The sequence below is a fragment of the Tenrec ecaudatus genome, chromosome 6 (genome assembly GCF_050624435.1).
Source record: "Tenrec ecaudatus isolate mTenEca1 chromosome 6, mTenEca1.hap1, whole genome shotgun sequence".
NCBI classification, from domain to species: Eukaryota; Metazoa; Chordata; class Mammalia; order Afrosoricida; family Tenrecidae; genus Tenrec; species Tenrec ecaudatus.
The window spans coordinates 172,645,988-172,653,668 of NC_134535.1; positions in this window are offsets into that span (position 1 = coordinate 172,645,988).

Here is a 7,681-nt window from a genome sequence, read left to right on the forward strand (position 1 = left end):
TCAGTGATGCCATGTGTGTTAAACTTATCAAAATTTTCATTTACTTTATCTTGCCAACTTAGAATTCCATATAGTTCTGTAGCTTTGGAGACAGACATTCCTCAGCATCCTGTCTACATCAGACATCATAAATTCTACCTGAACATAAACAGTCAAATGCGATCTCAGATATACAGGTAGTCATTTGGGGGCCAACAATCCATATTCAAGTGATTGGTTTTGACTTAAGAAAATTCTTCCAAAATGAAAATTAATCCACATACCTTCTTCATCTGTTTACTCGGCACAAACACGAGGCAATCTGCAAAACAGAGATGACCCAAATGAAAAAGGTCCCCAATAACATCTGAACCCCTAAAAGTAGCCAGCCATTCCTGCAGGAATACACAGGAGACAATCACTGAGAGTCAGGGGAGGCGGACTGGAGAGTCCAAGCCCTCCAGGAGGCAACGTGGCAAGCGTATCCGGCAGGAAAGGCGAAGGGCGTGAGACAGGAAAGGTCGTGCGCACGGCTTCACACGCCAGGCTACAGCTTGATCCTGCAGCAAGGGAATAATTGTCAGAGATTTTAAACAGGGAGTCATCAACTTATCTAGCACACAAGCAGCCTAGAAATGGGGTGGGGAGACACAGGGGACAGGTCGGCCAGTGAGAAGTGTAATCCAGGCCCCCAGAGAAGAAAGAGAAGACCAGAGCTTTAGAAACGGAGGGCATGGTGGGGGCGATTTCGCCTTCAAGTGGGTTTACTATTTTGTTCTCCGAGCACTCAGAGCAATTAGAGAACGTACCCCCCGCACAAATGTCGCTTCTACATTTGTTGACATTTGGGCTGAACTCAGAAATTTTAAAAGCTTTCGGAAGATCTGTGGGCCTCACATTATCTCATGAGAAAGGTATGAGGTCCCCGATTTACACGGAGGGAGACTTTGTCCCTGAAAGGTCTACTGCAGCGTAGAGACAGATTTCTACCATGAGTGGTCTCTCGCAGAAACAGCTGCTCGAGAGGGAGCTAAGGCAAGAGGGAACCCTGACTGCGCACTCATCTTTCCCACAGATGGTACATAAGATTCAGAAGCCACCACCAAGTGCATCCAAATCATGGTGAAACCCCATCTGTTGGAGTAGACCTGGGTGTCAGTGGCTGATTTTTTTTAGAAGACCACTAAGGTGCCTTTGGAAGCACTGCCGAGTGGACGTGAACCTTCCATCTTTGGGTTAGCAGTCCACGCCATCAACGTTGGGATTGTTGGTAGGTCCTACTAAGCAGTTCTGACTCATAGCAACTCGACGGACAACAGAGTAAAACACCGATGCGTCCTGTCCCCTCCTCACCACTGTTGTCAGGTGTGAGCCCACTGTGGCGGCCACGGTGGAGGGTCAGTCTGTCTTGTTGAGGGACGGTCCCCCTTCCACTGGCCCTGTCCTGAGTGTGGCGCTCTTTTCCAGGCCTGATGTCTCTTTCTGTCCACATGATACTAGAGGAGGGTCCGCCATCGTCCCTCCTGGGGATCATTCTGGCTGTACTTCCTCTGAGGCCGAGTTGTCCGTTCTTTCTGGCGGTCCATAGAACTTCCAGTATTCTGTGCCAGCAGCATCATTCAAGTGTGTCGACTCTTGTTCAGCCGTCCTTACTCAATGTCTAGCTTACACGTGTGCTTGAGATGATCGAAGAGACCCTGACTTGGGCCAGGGGCCCCTTAGTCCTTACACGGCTCTCAATGATTAGCCTTTCCCATCTCTTAAAACTATTGTGTTTCCCACGTTCCACATACTCGTGGCACTTATGCGAAGGCTCAGAGGTATATGTGCCACTTTGAATGATCGCAGAGGCTAAGAAAAATTGCTTGGGCATTAAGAACTCGGGGAAATCAAGCCTATTGTGCTTTCTGCGGAGAGAAGGGAGGCACAGTCCACCGCTGGAGTTGCTTAGCTGATGACTGTGTCATTTTCCCACATATATTCATAGAGCTAGTCATTGTTTCTGTGTTCTAAATTTAGAACTTTCCTGTTTAAAAAAATAACTTGGGGGAAATCATCCTGTCAGAAATAGATTATCACAGACAAAAAGTAACAATGCACATCCATTGTTCTAAAACAATGCGGGTAGGTAAGATTTTCTTTGATTAATTCAGTCTGTCTTTTCCCCTGACTACTTATAAAGAACGGAAATAATGTCTTTCTAAATGTGGTTATTTTTCCTTAGACATTTGATTCTTGGAATGTACAGGGGCAAATTTCAAACACATTTTATGTTCTAATTACTGTTAACTATTTAGGAGGCAGATAATGAAACATATGAATTGGCTTTTAATTTCCCTCTCTTTCCCCGTGAAGTCAAAATAGCACTTTGCCAGAAATAAAACTGACAAAATGGAAATGGAAAACGGGATAAATATAGGAGAAAGCCGCTGCTGCACAATAGTCACATTCCTAGAAGGAAAAGGGGTGGGGGGAGAAGTAAATATGCAAATGGCAGTTTGTGGCAGTTCTCACAGAACACTCAGTTCAAACAGCACCAGAGAAGGAAAAAAGGGGGAGAAATAACTCAATAAACTCACGTGTTTACATGAGACAGATTCTATGCTGCCTTTCCCTAAACCGTTCTTGAGACTTGACCGCTCTCTGCCTTTTGTCTTTCTAGTTGGTCCAGCTGAAATTCCCTTTCGCTCTTCTGCCCCAGGCTCCCCAAAGTGGGTGACCCCTCCCCTGGGAGGGCTGGGGTGATCCCGAGGGGCTGCCAAAGCAGATACCGATACTGGACGATGGGTGATGCACGGGACTTTTGAATGGCCAGAGTGTGCTTGAGTCATTTCCTTTTCTTCTGTAAAAGGACGATAGGCCAAACAAGGTTGGGAACTCAACCAAAGGCGCTCCGGTGCCAGAGTGGCCAAGTGCTCTCCTTAGAAGCCCTCTTAAAAAGCGTCCTGCTAACAAGCGGGGACACTGCTCCTTGGGAGACAGACGTGACAGCTGCAGCTAGAAGACAGCCTCGGGGCAGCTCTCCTGGCTCCCTGGGATCACCCGGAAGCAGAACAGACTCAACGCGAAGGGCTTGCTGCTTCTGATTTTTGTCTTCAGCTCTTGGCGCCCTGCTTATGCGTCCATACATGCCGCTGTGGTTTCTTAGCTAAAGCAGGAGACTTTGGGGATGATGGTGCACTCTGCATAGTCACAGCGGGATGGCACTATAAATGACAGCGATTCTGGGCTGCCTTTGCCCCTTTCAGGGAGCCGGACAGACAGCCATGCCTCCGAGGAAGCCTTTCCTACAGGCCTGAATCAGGCTGGATTTCTCCTCGGTGCTTCCCCAGAGGAACTGGATTCTGTATGCGACTACGTAAAGGGTCATGGAGTCACATGTTAGCCTGCTGGCCTGAAGGTCGGTAGTTGGAACCAACCGGAGGCTGTGGAGAACCAACCGTAGGAGGAGGACTCTTTCTGCTCACAAAGGATGTACAGCCCCTGAAGTGTCATGGGGCAGCCCTACTCTTGTGTACAGGGCCGCTGGGAGTTGGCATCGACAGCGAGCCTGACTTGGTTACCTCTTGCCTCGTCCACTCCTCTGGATCAAAGGGTCTCCTTTATTCATCTATAGACCCCCATTTCAGACAGGGAGCTGTGCTCAGAGCTTAATGAATCCTGGCCAAATCAGAACTTTACTAATTGTGTTAGTCTGGGTAGTCTAGAGAAACAAATTCATGGACAGTCATCTGTGTCTAAGAAAGAGCTTCAGATACCAATTGAACATCGAGGAAACATCCCAGCCCAGTCCAGATCAAGTCTGTAAGTCCGATATTAGCCCATATGTCTGCTACCAGTCTATAAAGTCCTCTTCAGACTCTCAAAACACATGGAATGACGCCGAATGCAGGAAGATCACAGGCTAGTGGGTGCAAAGTCTTATGGATCCAGTGGTGGTAGAAGCATCTCAGCACTAGCAGGGGTCTCCACGTGACTCCTCCTCCCAGGGCACGGGCTATATCACTGTAGAGCCATGTGTCTTGTCAGTAGAGTTAGAGAGAGAAGGAGAGAGTGTGTGTGTGTGTGTGTGTGTGTGTGTTCTCCCTCCTCCAAGGAGGAATACAGGACTTTACAAAATCCTCAGGAGAAGGCCAGGCCCACACAGACCCCTCATTGGCTATGACCTGATTGACAGGCTAGACTCCACCCCTTCACTCTGAATCCTCAAATTGACACCAGATGATGTAGCCGCTAATCATTTTCTGAAATACACTTGAAGACACAGAGAAATGCAGATGTCAGTTGGGTGAAAACTGGCTGCAGAATTTGTAAAAGAAGGTTGTATTCTAAAGTGGTCTTCGCCATAAGTCCTGGCAGCTTCTAGGAAAGAAGTGCACACCTATTGGGCCTGAGCGATCTCGTGTTGCTAAATGGTTTGAGTTTGATTACGAACTGAAAAGCCGGTGGCTCAAACCCCCCATTGGCACCTCAGTGGCAAGGGCTGGTGACCTGCTTTTGTCAGGAAAACGCTGTGGGGCTCACTTCTGCTATGTCACACACGAAGTCACCGTGAGTCAGGATCAACTTGACATGTCACAGGCTTGCGTTTGGGGGGTTATGTTCCCTGTGACTCTCCAGCATTATAAGGTGGGTGTTGATTGAGTACCGCATGGGAGGGAAAGGCTGAGGTTCAGGCCAAGGCTGTTTATTAGAGTTACAAAAGCTATTTCCATATAGCATTGAAAGTAAGAAATACTTAATGAGGCTGTGGAAAGTTTCTCTTAGTCTGTTTTTTTCAATAGCTTCGTTGGCATATGCTTCCTATGTCATACAATTTAATCACGTGAAGAAGCATTGTGCAAGCATCACCACAGTCAATGTCGGAACATTTTCTTATCAGACTGCTGTTCACTTCCCATTCCCCCATCTCCCCTGCCGTGTCCTCCCCACTTACAGTCTCTATAGATAGGCTGATCCTGGATTTCAGACCCAACGGATCGTACAAAGTACAACAGCATCCTACAAAATCCTACAAAGCAAACAAGCCCCAAATCAACAACAGTGACCAGACAAAACAGAGAAAAACCTCAGTCAAAGCAAAAACAGAACATCGTAAAAACTGGAGAAACATTAAAATGAGTCAAAAAGGAGAGCAAATCACACAGGCTCCTGTGCTGCCTCCATGTGGACTTAGCTGAATGCCTCACGTAGACGAGTGCTTGTATGAAGATGAGCCCTAAGATTCCAGACGTTAGCAGTTCGGTTTTTACAAAGCTCCCTCATAGGGGAACACAGCTGGATCGAACTATCAAAATGGTTCCAGTGGTACTGTGGGTTAGGCACTGGATTGGTGGTGATCACAAGGCTGGCGGTTCAAACCTACCAGCTGGTCTGTAGAGGAAGGATGAGACTTGCTGATCCGGTAAATATGTTTCGGCCTTGGAAACCCTATGCAGGGTCGCTGTGAGTGGGAGTCAACTTGATGGAAAGGGGTCTGGTTTGTTATTATTATTTTGCTAAAATAAATATAGAAATAAAGTCTGATGCTGTATCTGAGAAATGAAATATCTCATTTGAGCAAACTACTGAGAATTGACTGGCTAGAGTGTCTCTTATCCTTATGTTTTGTGTCATCTAGAGATAGCCATGGTACGCATGCACGCCATGCCATGCATGTGTCCTATAGGAACATAAACCCATCGACTGCATGCACATAAACATATACACACAGCTTGTTTGTCATTGGGAAAATGGGTAGAAGGCATTTAAGTCAGTACCATAGTGCAGATATTAAAATCATGAGAAGTTTGTTTTCTTTCTTTCTTTAACATCTCAAAGGATCCCTGGAGGCTCTATGGGATAGGCATGTGTGGCCAGTTTGAACTCACTCCCAGCTGCTCCACAGGAGACTGCTTCCCTGAAGATTTGCTCTTGGAAACTCTGCCTGACAGGTTCACTCTGAGTCAACCAGATGGCAGTGGGCTTGGTTTGCTTTGGGTTACATCTTAAAGACCAGTCACTAACAACCTGTGGTGAGTAATGGATTGGGTCCCTTGCTGCTAAAGGCCAGGACTCTATATTGTAACTGGAAGTGTTTGGATTCATGCTCGTGGTCCTCAGATCAAAATCAGGATCAGACACACACACACAAGTAGGAGTTGAACCCGATTCGCTTGAAGGGGTGGCCTGTACTCTTTCTGACACACGAACACCTGGGAGGAGAGGTGTGCAGGACCACCTAGGTATAAGCTCAGTCTCACAACCATCCAAAGCAGAGTGCGAGGGTTGGCTCTCAGGGAGCCACTTTATGGAACACTGGAAGGTGGTAAAGGCTGTTATTCAAAGATACACAGGCTGTGGCCTTTTTACAGCCCCTGCACGGAGGCAAAAGGCTCGCTTATTTTCTCAATTCTCACAATGCCCTGATGTGCAGAGGCACAGCGCCTGTGTCCCATGCCCAGCACCTAAGGATACAAGCGTCTCAGAAAAGACACAGCATCCTTCCCTTGCTGGTTATGCCGACTTACCTTTCATTAAATTCATATACCTTTGATTAAACTTAAAAACACATGTTCTACATCGGTGTACTTAGGGGAAAAGGGACATCTTCCTCCTTGTCCGTAATTCACCTGCAGTAATTTAGGCTGAGGTGAGCCATTGGAAGTATTCTCTAAGAATTCAGGTAGACATTTCATAGCCTGTACAAGTAATGATGTTTTCAAAATGTGATAAGGAAGGTTAGGAGGGGCATGGTGGGGGGAAGCCTAAGACCTATTTCTGAAACCTGCTTTTGCTCTAGGAAACCCACTTCAACTGAGTTTGGATGAAATGACACCTCAAGAGCATTCCAGTGCTATAACTTAAGAGTGTTCGTGTCCGTGTGCGCGCGTGTGTGAGAGAGATAGATTTCACTTAGGATCATAATGTGCTAAATTGCCTTTCTAAAATGGATACAGCTAAGCAACCACGTTTAACGCTAGTCATTTGTCAAAATGAAACACAACATTTGTCCAGTGGAAAATCAGTAAGAGAAGGAAAACACAACAGTGAAAGAGAAAATGTGATGGAAAAATCCCCGATCCACCTTGACTTTGGGCGTATCCTGCACTCCAGAGCTCTTTGATGTTGTAGAGGAGGAAAAGAAAGCACGCTAAAGTGGACTTTGAGAAACGAAATGAAGACACAGCAGGGTTGGAAAGCTGGATCAGAAGGCACTAGAGAGTCGTTTTCTTGCAGCCGCCAGTGTCTTGCTCAGTTCCTAGCTCTGACTCAGTCCTTGCAAAGAACGGCAGGCTCGGCTTACTCATGCAGAAGTACCTCTTAGTGTCCTTCATAGAACAATGGAAGCTGGGACAGAATATTTTTGGAGCACTAAGTTTTAAATGAAGCTCTTTAAAATCCTAAAGGTTAATGGAATCAAACATGAGTAACACCTAATGATGCAGTAACATTGAAGGATGATTAATCCAGTGAGACTCAAATTTCTGTAAGACACAGAGAAAAGCCAACCGCCTACTCGTTCACAATGATCCCAGGAATCCAGGCAACATTCTCCTCTGGTGCTCACCTCCGTGCTACCCTGGAGTGTAGACAACTAACCATCAAAAGCAGCCTAAGGGATGAAAACCTTGAGTTCCAGTGCTCCCCGCATTAATGTTTAGACTTTACTCTCACAGACGGGAAAAGGAAGATGTCCGTTTTAAAACGATTTCATTTTCTG